This window comes from Littorina saxatilis, linkage group LG3 (genome assembly GCF_037325665.1).
Source record: "Littorina saxatilis isolate snail1 linkage group LG3, US_GU_Lsax_2.0, whole genome shotgun sequence".
In the NCBI taxonomy this organism is placed as follows: Eukaryota; Metazoa; Mollusca; class Gastropoda; order Littorinimorpha; family Littorinidae; genus Littorina; species Littorina saxatilis.
The window spans coordinates 45,430,631-45,447,501 of NC_090247.1; the positions used below are offsets into that span (position 1 = coordinate 45,430,631).

The window sequence follows — 16,871 nt, forward strand, 5'->3', positions numbered from 1 at the left end:
TTAATGTTTCTCTTTTTTGGGGCAAAGTTTGCTTGATTTTGTCCAGCTTTTTTTCTTTCTGTTCCTGTTTTAGTGTTTGGCATTTTACCTAAGAAGAATCTGGTTGCAAAATCAGCTTCATTTAGTAAAGTTTGTGGGAAAAAGCATAACCGTTTCTTTGTTACAAAAGTGATGTTTCCATGTTACATCGGTGACCATTTTGCATTCTTTTGGGATAACTTTCTAACATTTTGTCTTAGAGCAACAAATCTTTGTATATATGCTATTGTGAAGGTTAAATGTCAATAAGACTGAATGAATGCCATGTATCAACATGTTCTGATCAGGATATCATTAATTAATTTTCATTTTTGTATTGAAATTTTGACGAATGCATGGAACTTTGAAAAAAACATTATTTTGTTGTTTGCATGTAGTCATTTCATATTGAACTCTATAATGGCTTGTGATTCAACAATAATAACTGAATAAAAGTCGTTTTCAGCCTTATAAATGCAGTTTGTTTTTACTTTTATTGTTTCCATGTTACACGGGTGATTTTGCACACATGGTCCAAATAATGCTCAATATATGGCAAACTAAAGGCAATGTTATATTTTTTCTTGTTTTAACTGAAAAGGTACACCCTGAGAAGTGTGTAAATAGTATTATCAAAGTTTTCTGGGAAGATTTTACTTTTGGTGATAATGTCACAAACAGAGGACGAGATTCTGAGACGCACCCATATATATACGGCTTCTCTGTGTGTTTGTGTGTGTGTGTGGGCAACACCTGTGGATTGTAGAGTTCTGTTTGTGATGTCGTCTGGCGGCATTGGTGTGTGACTGAATAATCAGGCCTTTCTTCCAGAAGCCATAACAGTTATTCTCAATCCCGTTTGAGTGGACTTCGGCTTCAAATATGATTGTGGTGTTTCGGCACTCGGTTACATTTGGCCACGCTGTCTGTCTATGTCTCGCGATTCACCCCGGCGAAGCCGGGTATTCCTCTAGTCTATATATATATATATACGACTAGTGTCTGTCTGTCTGTCTGTCTGTCTGTGTGTCTGTGCGCGATGCGCGGCCAAGGTTCTCGATGGATCTGTTTCAAATTTGGTGATCATATTCAGGTACACCATGGACACAACCTGGTCGATTAGATATTTCAACACGTGCTGAACCGATTTTTTTTGGGGGGGTCTGGATCTACTACCAGTAACTCTTCCTTATCTTCTTCAGTGTTTTCAGCCGCGATTATCTCCCTTCCTCCGTGTGGCGTCAATCCATATTCCCGTTACTTCGTTACTATTTTTAGAAGGTCACTGCACGTTACTATTTTTAGAAGGTCTCCAGTGTTTTGCGCGTTTATCTCCTTTCCTTCGTGCGCCGGCGAAGCCGGCGTACACCCGGCAAAGCCGGGTCCCAGGCGCAGCCTGGTATTCGGCTCTACTTCTTCCCGGCGAAGCCGGTACCCGGCGAAGCAGGTAATCATCTAGTATTCTATATACGGCTTGTGTGTGTCTGTCTGTCAGTTCGCGATGCACGGCCAAAGTTTTCGATGGATCTGTTTCAAATTTGGTGGGCATATTCAGGTAGACCCCGGACACAATCTGGTCGATGAAAATTTTCAACACGTGCTCTCAGCGCGCAGCGCTGAACCGATTTTGGTTTTTATGGTTTTTCTGTACATCCATTCCCAGTAACTCTTACTTATCTTCTCCAGTGTTTTGCGCGTTTATCTCCCTTCCTTCGTGTGGCGTCAATCGCGTACGGTGCGCCACTCACCGGCGAAGCGGGTATTCATCTAGTTCAACATACAAATCGCGCTGGCCTATATAGCAAATACTCAATCTCGAGAATTTTCCAGACCGAACATGATACAACTAAAATTAGATGAACTGTCCATGGACTAGAATAGTGACATTCTCTGTGACGTACATCAAAAGCGCCGACGCACTTAATCCGAGCGAACGCCACGAACCCACGACTCAAAACAACGTGGTAAACAAATTGTTTTGACATGACTAGAAAGTTCGACTGCATTCTCGTCCAAACATGATTATCGTGTTTACAAAATATAATATCGGTACTTTCCCGCAAAGTACAAATAAGTCAACTATATGCAACACACAAAACTAAACCAAAGTTCAGCGACGGTAGCGTTTCCTAACAGCGTGCAAAAAAGATAATTATGTTCTTTGTTTTGTTGACTGCTATAAGACCAGTCCGTCTGTGCTGGGCGAGGTACCGACTCGCCCCCGCCCATCTCGCCGCCGCTTTGTAGTCGCCGACTTCACGGTCTACTTGCTTTCAAACTGTCAAGGGTGCCATCTCGCCCCCCGCAAGCAGTGCCAACTCGCCCCCGTGTATTCCATGCGATGAAGTTGACCATTCTCGTGCAAAACAGGTTATAAAAAATAACACGTGTACCTGAGCTTGTCCTGAGTTTACCATATCCCATGCGATGAAGTTGACTTTTGACGTTTCTCGTGCAAAACAGGTTAAAAAAATTTGACACGTTTATCTGAGTTTATCCTGAGTTTACCTGATTTATGTTCTGTGAAAGTCACTTCACAACCATGGCTCTCCAGGTCGCGACCACCAGTCGGGGAGGAAAATGTATTTTTGAGTTCCAGTTTAGAATTGACAACTGCAACGCATTTGTGTGTGTGTGTGTGTGTGTGTGTGTGTGTGTGTGTGTGTGTGTTGGCGGCGAGATGAGAGGGGGCGAATCGCCTCTCTTGCAAATCTCAAGATAATTGGCGGCGAGATGGGAAGCGGCGAGTTCGGAAGCGGCGAGATGGGAAGCGGCGAGTTAGGCCACGGCGAATGGGGACGTCACCCTGTGCTGTCTGCCGTCTGCTATCATAATGCAGCACTGCCCAAGCAATAGTTTCCTACTTCATTGTAACGCCTCAGCATTGCCGTTATTAATCAAATATGTATAAGTAAGTAACAACAAGTCGCGTAAGGCGAAAATACAACATTTAGTCAAGCTCAGTCGAACTCACAGAATGAAACTGAACGCACTGCATTTTTTCCGCAAGACCGTACTCGTAGCATCGTCTGTCCACCGCTCGTGGCAAAGGCAGTGAAATTAACAATCCAGAAAAGCGCGGTAGCGGTTGCGCTGAGGAGGATAGCACGCTTTTCTATATCTCTATTCTTTTTAACTCTCTCAACGTGTTTTTAATCCAAACATATCATATATATATGTTTTTGGAATCAGGAACGGACAAGAAATAAGATGAAAATGTTTTTAAATCGATTTGGGAAATTTAATTTTAATCATAATTTTTATATTTTTAATTTTCAGAGCTTGTTTTTAATCCGAATATAACATATTTATATGTTTTTGGAATCAGAAAATGATGAAGAATACGATAAACGTAATTTTGGATCGTTTTATAAACAAGAAGAGCAAACGCTCGATCGAGTCACTTTCGCAGTTCTGAATATTATATGAGGCATCAGATGGACAGGAAGAAATTGCTATTCACAACACAATGAGTCACGTTCACATAAAATTTGAGCCCGGTCACTTTTATAGTTTCCGAGAAAAGCCCAACGTTAAGTTGTGTGTTGCCGAACAGAAAAGGCTAGTTATCTCCCTTGTTTTTCTGATAACGTTCGTAAAAGGCTACAGATGTAAATACTTTGATGTAAAGAATAATCCTACAAAGTTTCAATCACATCCGATGAACTTTGTCAAAGATATAAAATGTCTAATTTTTCCTTTGACGCTGACCTGTGACCTTGAAAAAGGTCAAAGGTCAACGAAACCATCGTTAAAGTGTAGAGGTCATTGGAGGTCACGACTAAACAAAATATGAGCCCGATCGCTTTGATAGTTTCCGAGAAAAGTCCAACGTTAAGGTGGTGTCTACGGACGGCCGGCCGGACGGCCGGCCGGCCGGCCGGACAGACTAACACTGACCGATTACATAGAGTCACTTTTTCTCAAGTGACTCAAAAATAATTTTAATTACAATTTTCAGATTTTTAATGACCAAAGTCATTAATTAATTTTTAAGCCTCCAAGCTGAAATGCAATACCAAAGTCCGGCCTTCGTCGAAGAATGCTTGGCCAAAATTTCAATCAATCTATCTATCTTCTATCTATCTATACATATAATAAAAGAGAGTGTCTGTCTGTCTGTCTGTGGTCGCCATACCTCTGAGATGGCAAGAGGCAGGAACAAGATAGTGTGCACGTACACTCCCTAGGTGCCGCAGATGTGCACCTGGGTTTTAGTTTCTTGATTCATTGTTTCCTTTCTCAGATTATGGACCTCCCATTTATTGAATACAGCCTATATGGTGCAAGACCAGTTCAGTGCCTACTGTTCACCTGTAGCAAGCACATCATGCCAGTGATATTAGAGACTTGCTATTGCTCCTATGAGGGGAAGAAATGAAGTTTGATTGAAAAATGAGGGTGTGACAGTGCCGCCTCAACGTTTACAAAATGCCGGATACGACGTCATCAAAGACATTTATCGAAAAAATGGAGAAAAAAAACGTCTGGGGATATCATACCCAGGAACTCTCATGAAAAATTTCATAAAGATCGGTCCAGTAGTTTACTCTGAATCGCTCTACACACACACACACACACACACACACATACACCACGACCCTCGTCTCGATTCCCCCCTCTATGTTAAAACATTTAGTCAAAACTTGACTAAATGTAAAAACCTGGTGGATTAAACCCAAAAAAACTGAAAACACATCGAGCGCTAACGCGACTGCAAACCTAGCTTCTCATGTCACAGTATAGTTGTTGAAGTCGGTCTTCGTCCTTAGTTTTCCGCGTCAGGTCAAGTGTTAGGTGCTGACGACCACACGACTGAAGAAGAGTCAGACAAATGCAGTGACAAAATTACGTTCGCTGTTTATAGTTTCGTCAATAGCTCCTATCTTCACGCGACATACTCATGAATGTGAACTTCCCACGGCCGTCATGCTGTCCGCGGAGTAACCCATGATGACCTGAATGAAGTGTTCTCACAATGGTTGTTCCCCTTAGTAAACTTTTGCTCTGATTATTAAAAAACAAATTGTTGGCGAGCGTATCTGTCTGTCTGTACGTCTGCATTGAATGCTTATCATTGTTCAGTCAGTTGTCACTCCAGAATCAAGTGCAACCATCATAAACAGAAAGAAGCAATGCAATGCACACAAAGTTCAATGTCAATGAAAAACGACCAGTCTGCTTTGAAAAGGTACCAAATGTTTGTTTCGGCTTTTTCCTTCACTCCACGCATTTTTGTATGGGCTAATATGGCTTTATCATTTACCAACATCGGACAGTTAGTGCCCATCGCCACAAACCTAGTTTAGTCTTTATGACATGGATATTATCAGATGACCATTGCCGGTAACACAAACTTTGACATATAACCATGTAAACGATATACGACTAAAATGATGTCTTAGTTTGACATCACAATAAAGGTTCTTGTACCTGCGGGTTGCGACAACGTGTGATGCATTTTCCTCCACAAGGTTAGGAGAAAATCAGTGTTTACGAAATCGTGCTGGTTGCATGCTTTGCGGACACCGCTTCTGGCCGTGTAATGAAACAACCACGATTTTGCTTAAAGGCACAGTAAGTCTCCCGTAAACCATCGCAGAGCTCCCCGAGCGTCTACATACAGTACAAACATACTTCCATTTGAACGCTCACCGAACGGGAACAGCCCAGGTGGCTGCTTTCTGTCGAGCGTGAGAAATATTCAAAGAATTTATTTTCGTGGACTTGCTCCTCTACAACAATGGCGCCTCGTTTTGGTGCTGGACGGCTGTTAGTTCAATACCGGAAATCACGCCCGGACAGTAAGCCTCCCGTAAACCATCACAGGTACGGTCAGGCTTTTACACACAGTACAAACACCCTTCCATTTGAACGCTCACCAAACGGGAACATCCTAGGTGCCCTACGTGAAGAGCGAGCAATTTTTAAAGAATTAATTTTGCAGATTGTCTCGAATTTTTTTGGACCCATCCTGAACTCAGGTCAAAAATGAGTTACTTCCCTTCGGGTCTCATTCTATCGATGTAAACTGGCGATAGCCGTGGATCGATGATTATCAGAATGTTTTTGGACCGTGGTGCGTTTTTGCGCTAGACCTAACTTTTAAAATCTAAATAATAAATTGACAGCTTGTTACACAAACATTCTTTAATCATAAAAGAATTTTTTTTTCATCAAGACAAGATCAGTACAATTCGAAGTTTTGAAAGTTTGAAAAAAGAAAAGCCCGGAAGCAGGGTCACGCAAGGGTCGTAGCAGACGACGGTTTATGCATATCGCCGTTCCTCTCAATAGTCAAAAGCCATCGCTAGAGTTCTTGTGAACCACAGCCTTTTGTTTCGTGCATAAAAACGTGCTATTGTAGATAAGCTCACATCGAGTCGCATTCAAATGACTAACTGACGACTACATTGTGAACAAGAAGGGCAAAGCCCATACGACTCACATGCTTTACACATTTTTCCTACCAAAATACATGTGACCTTGACCCAAGACCCAAGGTCAAGGTCATCCAAGGTCATGCAACACAAAGCTGTTAATTCAAGACATAGGAAGTACAATGGTGCTTATTGGCTCTTTCTACCATGAGATATGGTCACTTTTAGTGGTTCACTACCTTATTTCGGTCACATTTCATAAGGGTCAAAGTGACCTTGACCTTGATCATATGTGACCAAATGTGTCTCATGATGAAAGCATAACATGTGCCCCACATAATTTTTAAGTTTGAAACAGTTATCTTCCATAGTTCAGGGTCAAGGTCACTTCAAAATATGTATACAATCCAACTTTGAAGAGCTCCTGTGACCTTGACCTTGAAGCAAGGTAAACCAAACTGGTATCAAAAGATGGGGCTTACTTTGCCCTATATATCATATATAGGTGAGGTATTGAATCTCAAAAACTTCAGAGAAAATGTGAAAAATGTGAAAAATAGCTGTTTTTTAGGCAACATTTATGGCCCCTGCGACCTTGACCTTGAAGCAAGGTCAAGATGCTATGTATGTTTTTTGGGGCCTTGTCATCATACACCATCTTGCCAAATTTGGTACTGATAGACTGAATAGTGTCCAAGAAATATCCAACGTTAAAGTTTTCCGGACGGACGGACGGACGGACGGACGGACGGACGACTCGGGTGAGTACATAGACTCACTTTTGCTTCGCATGTGAGTCAAAAAGGGAAACTGGATCACACGGGTTCACGATGGCTCAGGGGTAAGATAAACCACGCAAAAATAAATTCTTTGAAAATTGTTCGCTCTTTACGGAGGGCACCTAGGATGTTCTCAATCGGTGAGTGTTTAAATGAAAGGGTGTTTGTACTGTGTGTAAAAGCCTGACCGTATCTGTGATGGTTTACGGGAGGCTTACTGTGCCTTTAAAGTCATTAAAAAGTTTTTAAAAATGTGTCAAAAACACTTAATGTCTGAGTAGTTTAACGCGTTTTGATTTACCACACTTAGTATTACGCCAAAGATATGCTGTGCATTGTATATTCTGAACATATTTTTGTTGTACTATTGCTACATGTTCGATTGCTACCAGCTTGTACTTATAATTACTTGCATAGTATGCATTTGATTTTATGAATAACCACATAATTATGTATGCTCTTCATGCCTCATCTTCATCATTATCATCATCATCATCATCATCATCGTCATCTTTATCATCACGTGCTGAAGTTTTCTGACCTCCTTTTGTTGGTAAACTTTAATTAACTTTTTAATTTTTAATTTTTCAATTTTAACATTGTGTGTCTGTGCGTCCCAAGGACAGATTGTAAGAAAAGGCGTAGCCTTAAATCTTAATCCTTGTTAAATAAAGTTCAATTCAATTCAATTCTCTCTCTCTCTCTCTCTCTCTCTCTCTCTCTCTCTCTCTCTCTCTCTCTCTCTCTCTCTCTCTAGCTCTCTCTCTCTCTCATTGTGTTGTTTGTGTTTGTTTGCTTATTTGTCCGGTTGTTTGTTTGCTGGTTGTTCGTTTAATTTGTTTATTTGTCAGGTTGTTTTACTTGTTTATCATTTATTAGACATTTGTATTAAGGACCGGTTGTAAGAAAAGGCGTAGCCTTAAACCTCTATCCTTGAAAAATAAAGTTCCATCATCATCATCATCATCATCATCTCTCTCTCTCTTATAATGTTGCTTGCAATACTGATCTACTTCCTCTACTGTATAAGTGTACTCCCTGGTTAGGGCAAGGGCTGGTTGTAAAATAAAGCAACTACTTTTGCTTATGCCCTGCATGACTACCGAAATAAAGAATTATCTTCCCGAATGTCTTGTCTGTCCGTCTGTCTTTTTGTCTGTCTCATTGTCGTTCTATGTTTCCTAATCTGTTCGCGCCTGCCAAGTGCATCGTGTGCGTCCAGCAATGAGTGAACAAACATTCTCAGTGTGACACACCGACTGCAAATTAATGTGAGAGCACCCTACACTCTGAAAAAGATAGCGGATATACAACGGGGAAGACAAACAATTTATCTGGCATGTCACATACACTGTTCAACAGCTGCTGATCTCCTGTAAAACCGCTTCGGCTCACGTTATTAGCTTACGTACTTATGTTAGGTTCTGCAGCCAATCCGGGAAAAACGTTTGGATTTATAGCTGGTGGGTGTGTTATCATTTTGAAATGTATGTACGGTACAGCTAAATGAAAAAGAATCTCTTCCAACTGTAAGTACATGTACATTGTACTATGTTTTCGTTTGTTAGTTTTGTTATGACAAGTAATTATCGATGAATATACATATATCTGTTTATTTAAATTGTTTGTTTATTTGACATATTTGGTCTTTTTATTTGTTTGTTTGTTTGTTTTCTTGTTTGTTGGGGTTTTTTTTTCGTTAGTTTGTTGGTTTGTCACCCGAACGCGTATGTAACCATTCAAGAAACAAATGAATATTTCCGGGTTTTTTTTGTTATGATGGGTGTAAATCACCCTCAGTCGGGATGTTTGTCAGTCAAGTCGAAACCTGTTTTTGTTTTGAATGTTATTCGCAAAGTTTACGGGCTTGGCCTTTGGACCGAAGGCTGGCGTACTGGGGTCAGTTATACACTGTGACCAAGGGTCTACTACCTGGTAAACAGTCAAACAATGTGGTTATACTGCTTGTTGATATGCGGCAATGGCCGAATGAGGTCAGAGCTACAGCGGTTTATTGTCAGTGTGACTTGTGTCAAACGGTATAGCCAGCCCGGGCTGACTGGATGCGGCCACCGCTTTTCCCGTTCTTTTTCCTGTTGAGGATGGTTAGGTGGTTGACTCGGAAGCTGTAGACATTTTTGCAAAAGGGAAAACGTATATTGTTCAAGAAGACGAAGTCAAGAAAACGACAACGATTAAACATTCTGTATAAATGCGCGCGCGCGTGTGTGTGCGTGCGTGCGCGAGTTTGTCGTACACACACACACACACACACACACCACACACACACACACACACACAAAACTGCCAATTGCCAATCAGTGGGGAGAGAGCAATCGTTTTGACATGACTGAGCATTATCAGTGAAGTGGTCTTGATGATTATGAGAACCACATATATATATGCACCAGCAGGTGTACACGACCACGTGGGTGTCACATGCGAATGATTCACATTGATGTCTCCAAATACAACGTTAAAACAACGTTCCACTTAATAGCGCTGCAATGGGAGTTCTTTAGAGTAGAGCTATAGAGAGCCTCCGGCTCCCGCGGCCTCCTAGCTCTTATGTGTTCTTTTACAAACAAACAAACCGATGCGTCAGATGCTTAGTTCTGTTCAGTTGTCTGTCAAGTATTAACATGTAACAAAATAGAAGGACAACCTAAACTTCGCGCCACGTTTAGGTACATGAAATTTGCAGATTGTGTTGCGCACACACACACACACACACACACACACACACACACACACACACACACAACGTGACATACACACACACACACTGAGGTGTCAGGCTGAACTAAACAAAATTCTATTTTCATTGAATTTAAGATGCAGGGTTCTTTCACAAACAAAGAGGAGGTTCTGGGAGAGAGACTGAGAGAGAGAGAGAGAGAGAGAGAGAGAGAGAGAGAGAGAGAGAGAGAGAGAGAGAGAGAGGGGCATTGAGACAGACAGAGTCAGAGAGACAGACAGAAAGAGAGAGACAGAGAATGAAACTGAATTTTTGTCCACCAAGACTACTAAATAATAAGCTGGCCAAAACCATATGGTCTTGGGAACGCAATCCAAAAAAATCTTCTTTGCATAAAACGGAACTTCTTTTGTGTGTGTGTGTGTGTGTGCCGTGTGTGTGTGTGTGTGTATTGTGCGTGTATTTGCGTGTGTGGTATGTCAGTTTATACGTATCCTACTTTTTTTAACACCGGGCTTTACATTTATGGGCGTTATAATTTATAAAGATGTCAACGATCTTTGGTCGTAGTGAAGTTTGAACGTCTAGAATACAAAGCGTGTCACTTTATCTAAGCTGACACTTATCCCGCCCGCCTGTCAACACTTGTTCGTCACAATCGTTAGGTCACGAGATTAAAGTGCAGTAGTTCTTTAACTGTTAGTACGCTGAGAAGTGTACCCTTGCTCGCGACTTCATTATTTTAACAAGCAAGCAAGTGATCGAACACTCAAGTAAGCAAGCAAGCAAGCAAGCAAGCCAAAGAAACGTGTCTTGAGAAGAGATTTGACATCCATTCTGTCAGTCTGAAAGACGTGTCCGGACAGAGTTGACCCACGAACCTGAGATGCCATCTTCGCCTTTGGGCCTCATAAAAAGATGTAATATCTAAAGCGGCAGTGTCGTGATCGATGTAACTAATACCAACCGCTAGAACATATTACACGTCCTACAGTATCCCTTATCCGCCATGGACAGGTGACACATTGCATCTAAATAAAGTGGTGGAAATGATATGATGTGTCTGTTTACACGAGGGTGAAAAACAGTGGCAATGTGTTAATAGTTTAAAGATACATTCCTTTGGATGTACACCATATTTCACTGACATCACCATAGATCTACCCATGCGTGAGTGAGTACATAAGATAAAAGCATTCTTCTACTGACTTGGACACATAGTAAAAGTCTAACGCCTTGCAGTGCTCCCTATGTTGTGTGGGGATTTTTTGATGAAATAATTTAGTTTATCCTACATACGTGAGAGAGACCACTCATGAGATAACAATATCGTTCAAACCACACGTATGGCATTCCGTTTGTCAAATAATTATTTGGATACTTTTTTCATGTTTTTTTCACCAGTTTTAGCTAAATAATCATTATTTAGAAACTCATGTGCTAAATAAGTAATTGTTTATAAACAATGTAAAACAATTCTAAATAATTTTTTGTTTACGTAAACAATTCATTATTTACCTAAACAATTCATTGTTTACGTAAATAATTCATTGTTTACGTAAATAATGATTTATTTACGTAAACAATATATTATTTAGACTTATATTACATTGTTTATAAAGAATCAGCAATGTTGCTAAATAAATCATTATTTACGTAAACAATGAATTATTTACGTAAACAATGAATTGTTTAGCCAACACATTTTCCATTATTTAGGGGTTTCTAGGATTCGCTTCTGAACTAAGTTTTATGTCTTTCAGTGATTACTATAATTGAATACAAGGTCTCTCCACACACTCTTATCTTAAAATAGCTGTTGTTTGGATATTATTTTATTTATTTTACAAGCCGAGTACGAAAATAACTGATCTCATCACAGTCAACGGTCAAGGTCAATTAAGGTTTTTCCCTGCCGGGAGTGTTTAGTGTTTGCATTTTCTTGCTTGAAGTTGTTGAAACACAGTTTTTTCCCCCTTATGTTCTCTGTTCTGTTTATGTCCCAACAACATGCCTGTCTTTCCATTTCTCTTCCTTTCATCGTTTCATTTCAAAGAGAAAAGTAAAAACAGCTGTGAACCGTTGAAAAACGGGAAACAATGCCTCCGACGCGTTCCGAGAAGACTCTGGAGTGACTTCCCTTGCCTCATGCACAGGCCTCATGCAAAACATTGCGATCGGGCGAGAAGCGAAAATATTCTGAGCGATTGTTACCAGAGGAGAGGCGGCGATACCACCAGAAGATTTTGGAGATTGACGGGAATGATCCGTATGACATTCTCAACCAGGTGCTGGTCAGCAAATCCGGACGATCTGCCAGAGCTGAGTTACATCAACATCGTAAATTATTTTGTGCTTGGCAAGAGTGCATACAGATACACATGTGAGCAGCTGAAAAGCTTATGTACAACAGTTTTGATTCCTACCGACTTTTTGTCTCTGGCTGGGTGAGGGATGTCAAGTGCTACAGCCCAGAACTCTGTCATTTCTGCAAAGGTAAGAATGTGCTTTCAGTTTATAATGAATGAACGTGAGTGTTCTCTGTCTTGTGTTGCTGATATCACAAGTTGCAGTTCAGGATATTGTGTTGAGGCTTTGTCTTTGATATATTCTTCGCTTCAGTTTGTATTCTGGACTACGACAAAAGCTGTAGATAGTCTTGAATATATTTATATTTTGAAATAGCTTGCAAAATATTATATAAATTTATAATGAGCTTCATGTTCATATTCAGTTAAAAATCTGTTGTTTACTTTTCATTGTTAAGGTTATTGTAAAGCACGTTATGTGCGTCTTAGAGTTATATTCATTCGATTGACCTAGCTGAATGCTGATTTGTGCGACCTTCAATTTATTTTTCAGATTCTTCATTCACAACGCCTTAATGAACCAGCACTTTCTCCTTGGATCATCGCCACTTCTGATGGCAACATACTGGCAGCACACTGTACCTGCATGGCCGGAGTTGGAGAAACCGGCATGGCCGGAGTTGGAGAAACCTGCACACACGTCCCTTCACCTTCAAGGAGTCAGCTGTTGAGTGTGCTGTGGCAGACCGCCATTTCTGTTTGGAATCTAACAGTGAGGGGATGCTTTGTCTGCGCAGACCACCCATACTTTAGTCAAGTACAGTGCCAGATTGTTATGACCAGTTCCTCCTACTGCGATTTCATGGTGTGGACTACTGTGGATAAAGTTATTGTCCGAGTATTGCCTGACTGTGATTTTTGGGCAATGTGTGTGGAGAAAGCTTTGAAAGTGTTCAGACTCGCAGTTCTTCCAGAGCCAGTTGGAAACTGGCTGGACAGAGAAGCTGAGCCTCTACAAGCAGTGGATGTGAACCAGGAGCAGCTGCAAACACCAGCCGTGAAACGCAGCAAGAAACAGTGACAATGCCAGACTCGCTTGCTCATGTGTGTGGGAAAACAAACATCATGTATGACTGTACACATAGAAAGTGGCAGTAGTAAAGTTGTAGAGAGGGAGAGAATACATCGAACGCAGAAGAAGAAGAAGAGAGGGAGAGAAAAGAGAGCATGTAATGTTTTAAATCACAGTTCACACTCACAGAGAAGTCATCAATTGTTCCATTCTTGTTTCATTTTATGCACAGATGTAGACATACATTTTGTTTTGGATCACCGACCACAATACAAAATCAAGTGCTGCAAGTATAAATTATGATGCATACAGGACCTTATTTTGAGATTGTTTTACATCCACTGCTGTGAATAACAAAGAATCATGAGCAGTTTGATTATCAACTTATTCAGCCAGGTATATTGTTCATTCTCCTTGTTCAATGTTTCCAGTGACACGGATTGGCTGCTTGATTTAGGGAACAAATAAGAGTGTGTGGTCCAGCGTAGTTCTGCATCAGTACAGTTTCCTGCTCCGATAAACATGGTGCTTACGGCTAAAAAAAAACTCAGAAAAAGCAATTCTGCGTTCTTGATAGCAGTTTCGTCCAGACTGGACTCCAGCTTTTGCTTTTCTTATTTTTCTCTATCGTCCAAGCCCATAAAATCGAACAAAGCGGATTGCGTTTGGATTTCCCTCTTTGAGATGACTGAGATTGCCCCCCTTGGATCGTTCCGTGCCAAGGCCAGTTACACGGTACTGGCCGTGTGTGTTCAAGATGACTACTCTGTTCCATGGATAGGGAAGGAATTGTGGCGGTAGACTTGTCTTTATACTTCGCCTGTCTGTCCAGAAAACAAGTGGCTGCAGTCTGTGGTACATGATATGCACAGTCTCGTGAAAAACTTTGCTGGCAGTTGTTCTTGACACAGAAAAGATGTATGCCAGGTGTTGCAGAGGTGTGTTAAGGCGTATATATGCATGAATGAGAGCTTGAAACTGTGTCAGTGCTCTGCGCGAGTGTGTTGGCAAATGCCATGCAAGAAAATCAAATAATGTAACAAGTGTGAAGAAATTAGAAATCCCAGAAAAATATCGTACAGTATCGTCATTGTCCCTCAAAGAATCAAGTGTCATTTTTGACTCACATGCGAAGCAAAAGTGAGTCTATGTACTCACCCGAGTCGTCCGTCCGGCCGTCCGGAAAACTTTAACGTTGGATATTTCTTGGACACTATTCAGTCTATTAGTACCAAATTTGGCAAGATGGTGTATGATGACAAGGCCCCAAAAAACATACATAGCATCTTCACCTTGCTTCAAGGTCAAGGTCGCAGGGGCCATAAATGTTGTCTAAAAAACAGCTATTTTTCACATTTTTCACATTTTCTCTGAAGTTTTTGAGATTGAATACCTCACCTATATATGATATATAGGGCAAAGTAAGCCCCATCTTTTGATACCAGTTTGGTTTACCTTGCTTCAAGGTCAAGGTCACAGGGGCTCTTCAAAGTTGGATTGTATACATATTTTGAAGTGACCTTGACCCTGAACTATGGAAGATAACTGTTTCAAACTTAAAAATTATGTGGGGCACATGTTATGCTTTCATCATGAGACACATTTGGTCACATATGATCAAGGTCAAGGTCTCTTTGACCCTTATGAAATGTGACCAAAATAAGGTAGTGAACCACTAAAAGTGACCATATCTCATGGTAGAAAGAGCCAATAAGCACCATTGTACTTCCTATGTCTTGAATTAACAGCTTTGTGTTGCATGACCTTGGATGACCTTGACCTTGGGTCAAGGTCACATGTATTTTGGTAGGAAAAATGTGTAAAGCAGTTCTTAGTGTATGATGTCATTGCTAGGTTTAGGTCAAGCATGTGAGTCGTATGGGCTTTGCCCTTCTTGTTTTTCTTGGCAAGTTCGTCAAGTTCCCGAGTTTCTAGCACCAGCCTGTTTAGTTCATCCCGTTGCTGCTTTTCTTCATCTTTAGAAATCCAGGCAAAATTGTCATAGGTTTCAGTCTGGCAGTAAGTACCGCCACAGTCACCTCTCTCGGGAAGAGGAGCAGCCAGTTCTGCTGTATCCGAAGTACCTTCACTTTCGCCATCAACAGCATCCTCTGCTAAATTAGGGTGAGAAGGAGTTGACTCACTCCCCACAAGCTTCTTCCTCTCCTTGAGTCTCTGGTACTGTCCTTGTTGGGCTGTCAGGCTGTGTCCCTGCACCATACCCAAGTTTCAAAGTAGGTGTTTACTTCTCACAGATGGTTGCCCTGCAGAAAAAATCAAAGGCAAATGTATTGTAAATTATGGATTGGGAGTTATTTTAAAAATAAGTCACCCAAACAAAATGAATGAGTAAATCTAGACACAGATCTACCCTTTAAAACTGAACTATAAAGTTGTATCAACAATGACCATTTAGTGTTCAAATAAATTCTGATTATCAAATCCAAGTATTTCACACCTTCTCACAAGTCATGGTTTTGGGCAACCATGATAAGTTGTTATACTGAGAGTAAGTGTAAGACTGACTCACTCAGTCATAGACTGCACTCGGTGCAGGACTGACCGACTGTCTGCACACTACCATCACAACACAGCTTGCATAAAACACAGACTAACCAAGGCAGGTGAACAAAAGCATGAGTACTTACCATTGACAAAATGATCAGAGCACACGTATCTCCTAGCTGTTGATTCAAAGTTGAAATTCTTCAGCTGAAGCTGTGCCAACCATTCTCGCCCGCGTCGTGCAGTCAAATCCCTTGTCTCTTTGCCCTTTCCGTTGACAACAAATGGAACAGAAAAGAATCTTCTGTCCCTATCTCTATCTTGTCTGTTATGGCAATGTTTAACACTACAACTAGAGACCATGTCGATAAATGCGGAAGATTCAGAGTGCAGATTTCGCGTGTTGCCTTCTCGCGAGTTCCGCCGGAATGCCAGAGGCAAGGCCGGACAACTCTGCACACGACTGTGTGACGTCATCGCGTCAGAGCTCATACCAAGTTGTGTTGTGTTGTGTAACCTACAGATAAAAAAAAAAGTGTAATCATGCAGTAAGAGAAATGGAAAGAGAAAGTTTTTGTTGAGACAGAACAGAAAACTTAGGACGGAAAACTTTTTTTCAACAACTTCAAGGGAGAGAATGCAAACACTAAACACTCCCGGTTATGACCTTGACCTTTTGTTTGTTTTCGCATTCAGTTCTTTTCGTACGGCAATTTCAGCTTGTAAAATAAACAAATTTACGAACATTTTCTGATAAATAATGTTTGGAGATACCTTGTATTGAATTATTGTATATACACAAAGAAAAAAAAATGAAGCTTAGAAGTCAATTCTTGATTCCCCTACATAATGAAAACTGCTTTCCCTAAACAATTCATTGTTTACGTAAATAATTCATTGTTTACGTAAATAATGATTTATTTAGCAACATTGCTGATTCTTTATAAACAATGTAATATAAGTCTAAATAATATATTGTTTACGTAAATAAATCATTATTTACGTAAACAATGAATTATTTACGTAAACAATGAATTGTTTAGGTAAATAATGAATTGTTTACGTAAACAAAAAAATATTTAGAATTGTTTTACATTGTTTATAAACAAT

The 16,871-nt window shown here is 40.6% G+C and overlaps 2 long non-coding RNA genes across 2 annotated transcripts; one reads left to right on the forward strand and one right to left on the reverse strand.

Moving 5' to 3' along the window:
• The first annotated feature begins 11,263 nt into the window (after nt 1-11,263).
• LOC138960806 (uncharacterized) lies at nt 11,264-15,380 on the forward strand. Its single transcript, XR_011454067.1, has 2 exons — nt 11,264-12,371; nt 12,738-15,380. It is a non-coding gene; the product is annotated as an uncharacterized lncRNA (long non-coding RNA).
• LOC138960808 (uncharacterized) lies at nt 14,369-16,620 on the reverse strand. Its single transcript, XR_011454069.1, has 2 exons — nt 15,905-16,620; nt 14,369-15,520 (listed from the first exon to the last, which is right to left on the reverse strand). It is a non-coding gene; the product is annotated as an uncharacterized lncRNA (long non-coding RNA).
• Between the last annotated feature and the right edge of the window lie 251 nt (nt 16,621-16,871).